Source organism: Columba livia, chromosome 11 (assembly GCF_036013475.1).
Source record: "Columba livia isolate bColLiv1 breed racing homer chromosome 11, bColLiv1.pat.W.v2, whole genome shotgun sequence".
Classification (NCBI taxonomy): domain Eukaryota; kingdom Metazoa; phylum Chordata; class Aves; order Columbiformes; family Columbidae; genus Columba; species Columba livia.
This window is the reverse complement of record NC_088612.1, coordinates 1,059,489-1,074,368: the sequence shown is the minus strand read 5'-3', so window position 1 is coordinate 1,074,368 and position 14,880 is coordinate 1,059,489. Positions and strand designations below refer to the sequence as shown.

Here is a 14,880-nt window from a genome sequence, read left to right as displayed (position 1 = left end):
CAGTGATAGGACAAGGGGTAATGGGTGCAAACTGGAACACAGGAGGTTCCACTTAAATTTGGGAAGAAACTTCTTCCTGGTGAGGGTGGCAGAGCCTGGCCCAGGCTGCCCAGGGGGTTGTGGAGTCTCCTTCTGTGCAGACATTCCAACCCGCCTGGACACCTTCCTGTGTAACCTCATCTGGGTGTTCCTGCTCCATGGGGGGATTGCACTGGATGAGCTTGCCAGGGCCCTTCAACCCCTGACATTCTGGGATTCTGGGATTCTGTGAATGCTGAGGCAAGTAATTCTATATTGGTCAATAATAATTTCCCGATAAAGTGGGTTTTTCTGATTTCTGCGGGTGACGCCGCGGTGGCCGGGCTGATGTCAGCAGCGTTCCCGCTGGAGCAGCCGGGGCTACAGGACGCTGGCCAGGCAGCGCGGAGCTGCCGTCTCTGCGGTGCTGGCAGCACAGACACAGCGGTACAAATCACAGTTGCCAAATAGGAAGGCAGCACTGAGGGAGAGGAGCATTTCCCTCCAGCAGAGTGTTCGGCTGTTGTCGGGGGAGCGTGGAGTGAAAGCGAAAAGGATTTCAAGAGCAGCTCTGGCTGCATGTTGAGGCTCTGATTACAGAACGCAGCCTGAATGCACCGTGTCCAAACCAACCCCTCCCCCTGCCCAAACCCTAAGCCAGAGGATTTAAACAAGCTCTTATGTAACACGGTTTTAGTGTTTCCAGCAGAAATAGGTGTTCTAAATATAAATGATTTGCAGATAAAATAGGCTTATATAAAATGCTTTACTTTTATATAACCCTATATTGGCATAGCAGCCCACACATCCCTCAGCACAAGCCCTGCAGGAGGGTGCATGTTGTTCCCATCGGTGTCGGTCCCTGGGGAGGTGGGGACACCCCCAGTATCCAGCAGCAGCACCATACTGGTGGGGAACATCCAGGCTTGTCAACTGGAGGCTGCAGATACTGTCCCTTGGGGTCAACCGCTTTGGTCCTGCACGCAAAGTTGTTCTGAACACTGAGAACTGGATATCTCCTTCACTCCTATGCGTGTGAAGGGATGTGTCTGCATCTATGTGCATGTATATATATATATATATATATATATATATATATATGCCACTGTGCTTCTCGTCTGGCCCAGCCACGACAGTGGCCACTAGTAAGGCGAGTGACAATCAGCCTGGAGCAGAAAGCAGTTGCTACATTGCAGTCTTTATGTATAGGAAAGACAGTGCTTCAAATCTTGCCCAGCAGCCCTCAGTGCATCACAGCAAACGTTTGCTCTGAGTGGAAAGACCGATTACTAAGGTTTTTTTAGCTACTGATACAACACATGCATAGAATTATACACAAATATATAGAGATATGCATAGATACGCATATCTTGTTTAAATGCATATCTTGTTTAAACACACACACATATATTTTCATATATATGGGAAACAAGAATGAGTTTTTCAGCTGCAGTGTATTTTTACAACAGACCAATATGATTTATAGCTCTTTGCTATTAACATTTTCATTCAAATAACACCTTATTTATTCCCATACCGGAGAAGCTCTTTTGACAACGTGGGAAGATGATGCTTTTTGTTGTGAAGCCAGAACTGTCAGCAGCCTCTGTTATTGCTGCTGGGACTGTCAGTTCTCCAAGTAACACGACTTCATTTTTAATCCAGGTCTGTTGGAAGACACTCGATCCACCTCATCTTTGTCAGTCACGGAAGCCAAACTTGCCAGAAAGAAAAGGTGTGTGTGACCTTTGGAAACGGCTGCTGCCCGCTCCGGCCTGCTCCGTGCTCCGTTTTCCAGGAAAGCAGAGGCAATGACCCGCTCAGCTCTGTCCCCGCTGTCCTCGCTTCTGCAGGGGAGTCGCTCCTGCACAACCCGGGTCAGGAGCACTCGGCATCTTCTGGGGCTGGAACCGCGACCACCCGTCAGTCGCTTCCCTTGTGGAACTCAATAGTCACCTGTAGCACAAGCGCCTCCGACCCCTGGAAGTTGTTCAAGTCAGTCATACACAGATTAGAAAAGAACAAAGAGACCTGATGATGGAACCGGAACCACCTTGTCTGGGGCGGTTCCAGCTCAACAACACAAACAGTTGTGTTACATATAAGCCAATGCTGTAGCATATACCTCTAACTTTTAAAATATTCACACATACAAATACATGTCTTATATATACACATAAAATGTATGACTTTATATCTACATATACAAGTATATATACACACATAGGTGTTTTATAAATATGTATGTATATATATATATATATATATCTATACACACAAATATACGTTTATGGGAGTGTATATATTATATACACACACGTGTGTATATATAGATACACACATATGATGTGTGTTGCGTGTATATATATATATATGTACACACACACATATGTGGTTTTTATCTATACACACACATATGTGTATGGGAGTGTACAAATATATATATGCGTATATGTGTGTGTATATATATATACATGCACAAACACACACGTGTGTTTTATATATACATATATATATACACACATATGAGGTTTATACACAAACACACATACGAGTATGGGAGTGTTTAAATATATATATATATATATACACACATATATGTGTTATATGAACATTAAAGTATAGAACTTTATATTATATCTATATAAACATATTTGTGTATATGAGCATGGTACAACATATTTGTGTATGTGTATATGTATATATAATAATGTATATGCATATAAAAGCTATATTTGTATAATATATCATTATATGTGTGATAACTTTATATTGTACATACACAGATACACATACAATTAATAAACACACATATGTATATATAGATACACACTTATGTAGAGATATATACATATACACATATATACACACAAATATGTGTATGGGAGTATATATGTGTGTGTATATATACACACACAGAGATTTGTGGGTTTTTTTTATATATATATATATGTGTATATATATAAATATATATATATACACATATATATATTTATACACACTTATGTGTTTTTTTATATATATATATATATAGACACACATATAAGTGTATGGGAGTGTACAAATACACACACACACACGAGTGTTATATGTACACTAAAGTATACGACTTTATATTACAACTCTATATAAACATATTTGTGTATGTGTATATATAATAATGTATATGCATATAAAAGTTATATTTGTATAATATATCATTATATGTATTATAACTTTATATAGTACATACACAGATATACATATAATTTATCAACTCACATGTGTATATATAGATACACACATATGTGGTATACACACACACACACACATATATATGTGTATGGAAGTATTTTTATATACATATATATATATATATATATATATATATGCACACACACATATATGTGCCTTTTATATATATATATACACACACGTGGTGTATATATATATATATATATATATAAACAATATATAAACACACACATATATATATACGCATATGGGAGTGTACAAATACACACAACACACACAAACACGTGTGTTATATGTACACTAAAGTATATGACTTTATATTATATCTCGATATAAACATATTTGTGTATATGAGCATGGTACAACATATTTGTGTATGTGTATATGTATATATAATAATGTATATGCATATAAAAGTTATATTTGTATAATATATCATAATATGTATGATAACATTATATTGTACAAACACAGATATACATATAATTTATATACACACAAGTGTATATATAGATACACACATGTGGTTTATATATACACACACACACACATACATACGTGTATGGGAGTGTATAAATAAAAAATAAATATACATACACACACACATATATGTGTTATATGTACATTAAAGTATACAACTTTATATTATATTTCTATATAAACATGTTTGTATATACGAGCATGGTACATCATATTTGTGTATGTGCATATATAAAATAATGTATATGCATATAAAAGTTATATTTGTATAATATGTCATTATATGTATGATAACGTTATATTGTACATACACATATAATTTATAAACATACATGTGTATAAATATATATATAGATACACACATATGTGGTTATAAATCTATCTATATTTTTTATGTATATATATATATACACACATATATGTGTATGGGAATATATATATACACACACACATGCTTTATATATATATATATACACATATATATGCGTATGGGAGTGTATAAATACACACACACAAACGTGAGTTATATTGTTATATTTGCACTAAAGTATATGACTTTATATTATATCTCTATATAAACGTATTTGTGTACATGAGCATGGTACAACATATTGGTGGATGTGTATATATACTAATGTATATGCATATAAAAGTTATATTTGTATAATACATCATTAGATGTATGATAACTTTATATTGTACATACACAGATCCACATATAATTTATAAACACACGTGTATATATAGAAACACACATATGTGGGGTTTTTTTTTTTATATATATCTATATGTATATACACACATATGTGTATGGGAGTAGATATATGTATACACATATATATGTGTATGGGAGTAGATATATATGTGTGTGTCAGTAGATATATGTATATACACACACGTGTGTATATATGTATATAGAAACACACATATGTGTGTATATATATATATATATATATACACATACATACGTGTTTTTATATATATATATATATATATATATACACACACACACACACACACGTGCATGGGTGTGTATAAACAAACACACACACACACACGTGTTATATGTATGCTAAACTATACGACTTTATATTATATCTCTATAGAAACATATTTGTGTATATGAGCATAGTACAACATATTTGTGGATATGTATATACACTAATATATATGCATATAAAAGCTATATTTGTATAATACATCATTAGATGTATGATAACTTTATATTGTACATACACAGATACACATATAATTTATAAACACACATGTGTGTGTATATAGAAACACACATATGTGGTTTTTATATATGTATACATATGCACACACATATATGTATGGGAGTAGATATATGTATACACATATATGTGTATGGGAGTAGATATATATGTGTGTGTAGATATGTATCTACACACACATATGAGTGTTTTATATATATATACATATATACATATACACACATATATGCGTATGGGACTGTATAAATAAACACACACACGAGTGTTATATGTACGCTAAACTACACTACTTATATCTCTATAGAAACATATTTATGTATATGAGCATGGTACAACGTATTTGTGGATGTGTATATATACTAATGTATATGCATATAAAATTTATATTTGTATTATATATCATTATATGAATGATAACTTTAGCTTTTACATACACGGATATACATATAATTTATAAACACACGTGTATATATAGACATACACATGTGGCTTTTATTTTTTTATATATATATATATACACACATATACACACATACATGTATGCGAGTGTATAAATAAATAAATACACACACACATATATGTGTTATATGTACATTAAAGTATACAACTTTATATTATATTTCTATATAAACATATTTGTGTATATGAGCACGGTACATCTTATTTGTGTATTTCTATATATAATAATGTATATGCATATAAAAGTTATATCCGTATAATACATCATTATATGTATTATAACTTTATATTGTACATACACAGATAGACATATAATTTATCATCTCACATGTGTATATATAGATACACACATATGTGGTATACATACACACACACACACATATATGTGTATGGGAGTATTTTCTATATATATATATAAATATATGTGCCTTTTTTATATATATACACACACGTGGTTTTTATATATATATATATATTTATTAATAAACACACACACACATACACTCATACGGGAGTGTACAAATACACACAACACACACGTGTGTTATATGTACACTAAAGTATATGACTTTATATTATATCTCGATATAAACATATTTGTGTGTATGAGCATGGTACAACATATTTGTGTATGTGTATATGTATATATAATAATGTATATGGATATAAAAGTTATATTTGTATATCATAATATGTATGATAACTTTATATTGTACATACACAGATATACATATAATTTATAAACACACAAGTGTATATATAGATACACACATATGTGTTTTTTTATATATAATATATATATACACACACACATACGTGTATGGGAGTGTATAAATAAAAAATAAATATACATACACACACACATATATGTGTTATATGTACATTAAAGTATACAACTTTATATTATATTTCTATATAAACATGTTTGTATATATGAGCATGGTACATCATATTTGTGTATGTGCATATACAAAATAATGTATATGCATATAAAAGTTATATTGTATAATATATCATTATATGTATGATAACTTTATATTGTACATACACATATCATTTATAAACACACATGTGTATAGATATATATATAGATACACACATATGTGGTTATATATCTATCTATATTATATATATAGATATACACACATATATGTGTATGGGAATATATATGTATATACACACACACACACATGATATATATATATATAGATATATATATATATATATACATACACACATACATACGCGTATGGGAGTGTATAAATACACACACACAAACGTGTGGAATATGTACACTAAAGTATATGACTTTATATTATATCTCTATATAAACGTATTTGTGTATATGAGCATGGTACAACATATTTGTGGATGTGTATATATACTAATGTATATGCATATAAAAGTTATATTTGTATAATACATCATTATATGTATGATAACTTTATATTGTACATACACAGATCCACATATAATTTATAAACACACGTGTATATATAGAAACAGACATATGTGTTCTTTTATATATATATATCTATATGTATATACACACATATGTGTATGGGAGTAGATATATGTATGCACATATATATGTGTATGGGAGTAGATATATATGTGTGTGTCAGTATATATATGTATATACACACACATATGTGTGTATTTATGTATATAGAAACATACGTGTGTGTATATATATATATATACACATACGTGTGTGTTTTATATATATATATATATATATATATATATATATACACACACATATGTGCATGGGAGTGTATAAACAAACACACACACACACATGTGTTATATGTACGCTAAACTATACAACTTTATATTATATCTCTATAGAAACATATTTGTGTATATGAGCATAGTACAACATATTTGTGGATGTGTATATATAAAATAATTTATATGCATATATATATAAAATATTAATGTATATGCATATAAAAGTTATATTTGTATAATATATCATTATATGAATGATAACTTTATATTGTACATACACAGATACACACATAATTTATAAACACACATGTGTATAAATATATATATATAGATACACACATATGTGGATACATATCTATCTATATTTTATATATATATATAGATATACACACATATATGTGTATGGGAAAATATATATATATATGCACACACATGCTTTTTATATATATATATATACACACATATATACGCGTATGGGAGTGTATAAATACACACACACAAACATGTGTTATATGTACACTAAAGTATATGACTTTACATTATATCTCTATATAAACATATTTGTGTATATGAGCATGGTACAAAATATTTGTGGATGTGTATATATACTAATGCATATGCATATAAAAGTTATATTTGTATAATACATCATTAGATGTATGATAACTTTATATTGTACATACACAGATCCACATATAATTTATAAACACATCTGTGTATATAGAAACACACATGTGTTTTTAATATATTTTTATATATATATATATACACACATGTGTATGGGAGTAGATATATGTATACACATATATGTATATGGGAGTAGATATATGTGTGTGTAGATACGTATCTACACACACATATGAGTGTTTTATATATATGTGTATATATATATATATATATACACACACACACACATATACGCGTATGGGAGTGTATAAATAAACACAAACACACGAGTGTTATATGTACGCTAAACTACACGACTTTATATTATATCTTTATAGAAACATATTTGTGAATATGAGCATGGTACAACATATTTGTGGATGTATACTAATGTATATGCATATAAAGTTTATATTTGTATAATATATCATTATATGTATGATAACTTTATCTTGTACATACGCAGATACACAAATAATTTATAAACACACGTGTATATATATAGATATACACATTTGGGTTTTTATTTTTATATATATATATATATTTATTTATATATATATATATATATACACATATACACACACACATACATGTATGCGAGTGTATAAATAAATAAATAAATAAATACACACACACATTAATGTACATATAACACATATAAGTATAGAACTTAATATTATATCTCTATATAAACATATTTGTGTATATGAGCACGGTACATCTTATTTGTATATGTGTATATATAATAATGTATATGCATATAAAAGTTATATTTGTATAATACATCATTATATGTATGATAACTTTATATTGTACATACACAGATATACATACAATTTATAAACTCACATGTGTACATATATATATATATCTGTATAATATATGATGTGCATGCATACACATTATATGTGTATATATTAGATGCCTATGTGTGTATGTATATATACATATATACATACATATATTCATAGACTATCTATATATGTGTATATCTAACAACCTCTTTCCCTGCTGGGTTTTGTGCTTACGCTTCATTAAGGAAACTGAATTTCAGTTGCGGTGATTGGCCACGAAGCCCCAGCTGTCACTAAAAGCTCATCCCGTGCCCTCGTACTGTGCTGCTGTATTGCTGAGGAGCTGGCAATTAACGTGCCACTTGACTTTTCCAGCATGTACGAATGAAAAACAACTGCGAAGAAAAGGGCTAGAAGCGTTTTGCTTCTTTTGCCTGCTTTCAAGCTGGGTGACAGGGCACTCGGCATGGAGACGTACGTAAGACTATGAGCCATGCATTAGAACTCAAGCCAACTTATGCAGCAGCTCCCGCCCTGGCAATCCTCCGGCCATGGGGGTTGCACCATTTCTTTGGACATCTTTGCTAGAAACCTTAGTTTGGTCACTGGGTGCTGCTGGGTGACAGCTCAGGTTGCTTGGCACACTTTTCCAGCGGTGCTTTCTCAGCGTATTTTTGACGCTGTGCTCCTTCCCGCTTGCTTTCTGAGCTACAATAGATGCTCTGGATTTGTTGCAGGAAGGCAGGGTGCTGGGGAGCAGAGCTGCTGTCAGCAGCCTGCAGCCAGAACACTCGAAACCAAGGTACGGCGCAAACTCTGCTGAGCCGGAGCAGAAAGATGCCGGCAGAGCTGCCTTCCTCCCGCCCTCAGCTCAGGGGTTGTCTGAACGCAGCGGGAGAGATTTGTCCCCAGCCTTTGCGCTAGCACACTTGCACACAGGTAGGAAGCACAGAGCTGGTGACTAACTCTGGCTTTACTGCCCAAAACAGCAGATTGAAAAAAATAAATCATTTTAGCAGCAAAAAAAACCAAACAGGTGAGTGTTTTTGCAGGCACGAGCCGAGCAGCTGCTTGCAGGTCAGGTAGCAAAGCCGCAGGGAGAGGGCTGTGTGTCGCTGTGCTCCTGAGTTCGCCGAGTAGCTGCAATTTAAAGAGCTGAAAAAGAAACCCCACAAAAAACAAAAACCAGCAACACCACCCTCTCATGCCTGACCCTGGCTGTTTGGGGAGGCTTTTGCTGAATGATCAGACCCCTTAATGACTTCCAGGAGCATCAGCACCAGCAGGGCCTAAAGCATCCAAAGCTTTTGCCATCTACCCGCAGCAGGACCCAGAGTTCCGATGGGGCTGTATTCGTGGGCCTCCTTCGCTATGTGACCTTCACCTCCCATTCGTTGAGGCGATATCTAAGGAATTTAGGTTTAAATTAATCCACGAAGACTAATGAGTTGCATTAAGATTAAATCCCATCAAGGAGAATAGCAATGTCTTTGCAACTCGGCGCTCGTTCCAGTCCTTCCGAAATCACTATGGCAGAGCTGTGGGTCACACTGTTCAGGCTCAAGGGTTTGCTGGACCAAGGTGGGGGATGGACCCGGGAAACATCTTACAAACGAAGTTTCCCTGTGGTGCTGTGATGACAGCCAAAGCTTTCTCATGGAAATGACAACAAACTGAAAACTACCCACGATAGACTGAGCTTCAGTCTTCTGCTGTTGTTTAGATGTGTAACGTGGTTTCTATCTTATCAGGAAAAAAGTGACAGAGAAAATGCACGAGAAAAGTCATTTTCTAGCAAAGCCTCTGGCATACATGAAGAACTGCGACTTGCAGGGCTTTCACTTGGATTCTTGTCTCTCTGGATAAAGTCCATTGGAGCTATGAGCACAGCCGCACTCACCACAGACTGCAAGGCCAGACGCACCCAAACTCCCGGTCACTGTTGAAATAGCAGCTGCATGAAAGCAGCTTTAAAAAGAAATGAAGACACAAAACTACACAATACTGAGGCATTGCACAGCTGAACCGAGTCTGCCTCTTGAACTTTGAGAAGATTGTCTCGGGATTTGGGTGCAGATTTCTGCCTGAACTTTGTGCCTCTCAGCCATCTCAAACACGCAGTTTAAACTCTTCAGCACTCTCTGATCTTTCAGGGTTAATGATCAGATGCAACTTTGAAGCCGCTGAACTTGTGAACCAGGATGTGTTGGGAAAGGCTGAGGCACGCAAAGATTAAGCTGTTTCTCAGGAGAGTGTGAGCTGAAGCAACCAGGAGGGTTTGCGTTTAGTGGGGATCTGGAGACTGGGGTGACACCCTGACACATGGGAGCTCGAGCAGCTTTTCCAGGCTCAGACAGTGCTGTGAAATCAGCTGCAGGCATAAATCCATGGCTGCTGTGTTGTGCTCCGTGGGGTTGGGGTCTTTTTTCGCTTGTTTTGGTTCAACTGAGATCAAACTCGATCATTTGTGACAAGTTTTCTGCAAGGCAGTGCTCTCATCACCCGGCAGCTGCTCCTCAAACCACCCTACACCGTCCCCTTGTGAACCATTCGCGCACAGGTGCAGGGTGTCCTGGCTCGGTCAGCACAAAGCTCAAGCATTGAGGAGGAGAGCAAGGGCAGCTCTGCCATCCCCACCCAGCAGGCTGCCCGGTCCAGCGCCGCTCTGCACCAGCTCTCTGCCAGGCTGTGTCCTGTGCCCTGTGTCCTGCCCCAAGCCAGGGCACCCCCTGCTCTACCTCTAGCTCTTCTGCCCCTCACTCCTCCCAGGCACAGCAAATATTTCCTAAATTATTTCAGTTGCACACGTTATTAGGATATTATCTGGTATGAAAGCATAAGCAGAGTAACTAATGGGATGCAAGATGTGCGTATATGAAAACTCATTTACAAATGAGATAAATTTGAAAATTGTGTACTTTTCAGAAGAAGGTATTTTCTTTCCATTTCTCCATTATGTATTTTAAAGCTGAATCACATGAGATTTTTAAGTATTAATCTTTTAAAAGCCATTCCTGACCTGGCATCAAACCCATCCTGCTACCTCTTCAACAAATCTAGATTTCACTGTGGAGCAACCTAAACAAGAACGGGAGCAGCTTCAGGGCTGAGAAAACTCTTGTATAAATTGAGATTGTTGTATTAAGCAGCTGGATCTTCCTGTTCTCCTCAGGCCTCTTCTACAGTGCAAAGTGTCCTACCACCACAATGCAAGTGGAACTCTTGGGCCGGACTTTCACGGCGGGTTGATGTTCCCTCCCCAAAAAGGGCCAACGAAGGGCAGGTGCGCAGCGGCTGCGGGCGCCCCGGCGAGTGCAGCGCCCGCACAGCCGAGCAGAGCCAGAGCTCGGCCTGCCTGGGGCTGGGAGAAGCAGCAGCGGTGCTGTGACAGCGCGCGGGGCTGTGACAGCGCGACAGTGCCACCCGCTGGGCGCGGGGGGAACGGGCACCCTGCGGCCCCGGCGCTGCGGGGGACACGCACAGACCCGCAGCGGCACCGCCCCCGCTGCACTCCCGCCTCCAACGCTTAAACATTGCCATTTGAAATATATTTTAAATTATATATTTGTATGCGTGCATATATAAATTGGATACACATGTTCATTATATACATCTCACACATGTACACAAGTATATGTGGGTATAAATACACATACATGTGCATGCTTATGTACAGCATTTATATACACGTTTTTATATATATATATATACACACATTTTATTTGTGTATACATGCATGTCTACGCATAGAATTTATATACATATACACATATGTTTACGAGTGGATATCTATATAAATTACATGTGCACGTGTATATACATTGCTTCTCCACGCAGTTCATACTATTTACTTCACCTCTCCAGGAGACACAGGCTGGACACTGGCTCCTGCGCCCGCAGCAGATGCACGGGGGGACCCTGCGCCCGGGGAGGGAGCAACGGAGACAGGAGGCGGGGATGGAGACAGGAGGCGGGCATGGAGACAGGAGGCGGGCATGGAGACAGGAGGCAGTTGCCGCATCCCACAGGAAGGCTGTTTTGGGACCTGATCCCCAGGGGTCTGGTTCACACCCATGCCCAGGCAGCTTTGCCAGGAGCAGAGGTTTTTAAAGCCTTGTAATACAGACACGCAGCTGCTACTTCTGCTGGCTGTGCAATACCAAACAAAATACTCTCCTCGTTTAGCTATTCTCTGATGTCAACTAGAAGTGAGCTAACATAGGTGACAGGTGGGAAAGGAAACATGAGCCGCAGTGATCGGCCCAGTGTTCACTTAGAAACACTAATTGTACCAGGGCAGCACTGGTTCGTTCCTGCCCTGTGTGTCTACACATTCCTAATCAGGAGCCTCAAACAGCCCAGCCCCTGAAACCATGTTCAGCTTCCCTTCACCCGCCATGACAAAACACATGCTTTAAAGTACAAAGCTCAGCAGAACATCAAGACCAGCCATTAGCAATGGCGTTTCCTACAGCCAGCCTCCAACAATATCAAGTTTCTGCCATTATCTCGTGTCCAGAAAGTCTAAATTTAGGCTCCCTTGTGAAGTGTTTCCTTTAGAAGCAGAAGATCCCTGCACCTGATGTAAAATACTTGTGTCCCACACTCAACTTTTAGCACTTATTTCAGATAATCTGAACAGTACTGAATATTTACGGAGTAAGAGGGGAGGAAACATTTTTCCTTACTTTTTGCGTTTGGCATTGCCAAAGCACTTTCATGTCCTGATTTTCAGTGTCACTTGATTGCTGGTGCAAGATGCACCATATGATCCCAGTGTGTGACACAGCGAGATCAAGAACAAGCAGCGGTGGCACTTCGTGTCCCATCACTGGAAGCAGCGGCAGAGGAAGGAGAAACTGGCCAACAAGGGGAAGCGGAGGAAGGAGCGGGAAGCCCTGGGAGACAAGGCACCTCCAAAAGCCATACCAAAGACTATGGGAAACCAGAGAGTGTACAACGAAACAACCGTAGATCCCAATGAAGAAGAGGTTGCTTTTGATGAAGCAGCTGATGAATTTGCACCGTACTTCAACAGACAGACAGTTCCCAAGATTCTTATTACAACATCAGACAGACCTCGCGGGAGAACAGTGAGATTTTGTGAACAACTGCAATACCTCACTCACATGTCTGCTATGGAAGAGGACTGGCTTTGAAAAGAATGATTCCACAGTGTATAGCAAGGGACTTCATTGGTTTAATCGTTATTACCGAAGATCGCAAAATACCAAATGGTCTTAAGTTATCTGCCTGATGGTCCAACTGCTCATTTTGGAATGCGTAGTGTCCGTTTGCATAAAGAAATAGAGCGAAAAGGGAAGGAGCCCACAGAACACACACCTGAAGTAATCCTGAATAATTTTACAACACGACTGGGCCATCCCGTTGGTCGCATGCTTGCCTGTCTCTTCCCACACAGTCCTCAGTTCATTGGAAGACAAGTAGCCACATATCACAACCAGCGAGGCTACATCTTTTCACATTCCACAGATGTATCTTCAAAAGTGAAAAGAAAGCGGGAATTCAAGAACTTGGGGCACGTTTTACATTAAAGCTGAGGTCTCTTCAAAAAGGAACCTTTGATTCTAAATTTGGAGAATATGAATGGCTTCATAAGTGCTGAGAAATGGATACAAGTAGAAGAAAATGTGAAGCGTTTGGAGGCAGGAGCCGCGGCCCCGCGCTGGCCCTGGACACGGAGCCCGTGCAGTGGCACCGGGCTGGACGCGGGTGACCCTGCAGCACACCGCGCGTGTACACACAGCGCAGCTGCAACTTGGGGCTGCAGTTTGTTACGGCACCTCGTGAAAGCCCTGATTTCTTGTGCACGTTACCTGGCTTCCCTCTCCCCAGCAGCAACCCGCTGCTGCAGACCCCCCAGCAGCGGCTCCCCCAGGAGCGCTGCGGGTGCTGGAGAACGCTGAGCTCTGGCTGGGGTCTCGTACAGCCAAAGATGGTTTCTAAGCTCTAGTGAAAGAAACCCACAGTTCTCCCCACAATTTTGCACATGCCATCCTCCACCTCAGCCATCCCATAGCCCAGCAGCACACAAAAGCGGTCTGTCGTGAGGATTGGTGTGGTAAATTGCACAGTGGCTCCAGCCTGTGTCTCATACAGGTTTAATAGCCTTCAGGATTTGGAATACGTATGATTTTAAACAGCAGCTTTCCTCCTGGAAAATACCCAGAGCTTCCCTTCTGGCTGGCCCTGCGCATTCACCTGCACTGTTGTCCCACCACAGAGATAAGGGCTGG

The 14,880-nt window shown here is 37.8% G+C and overlaps 1 pseudogene; it reads left to right on the top strand.

Moving 5' to 3' along the window:
• The first annotated feature begins 9,089 nt into the window (after positions 1-9,089).
• Positions 9,090-14,360, top strand: LOC102090015 (ribosome production factor 1-like; annotated as a pseudogene).
• Positions 14,361-14,880: the final 520 nt, after the last annotated feature.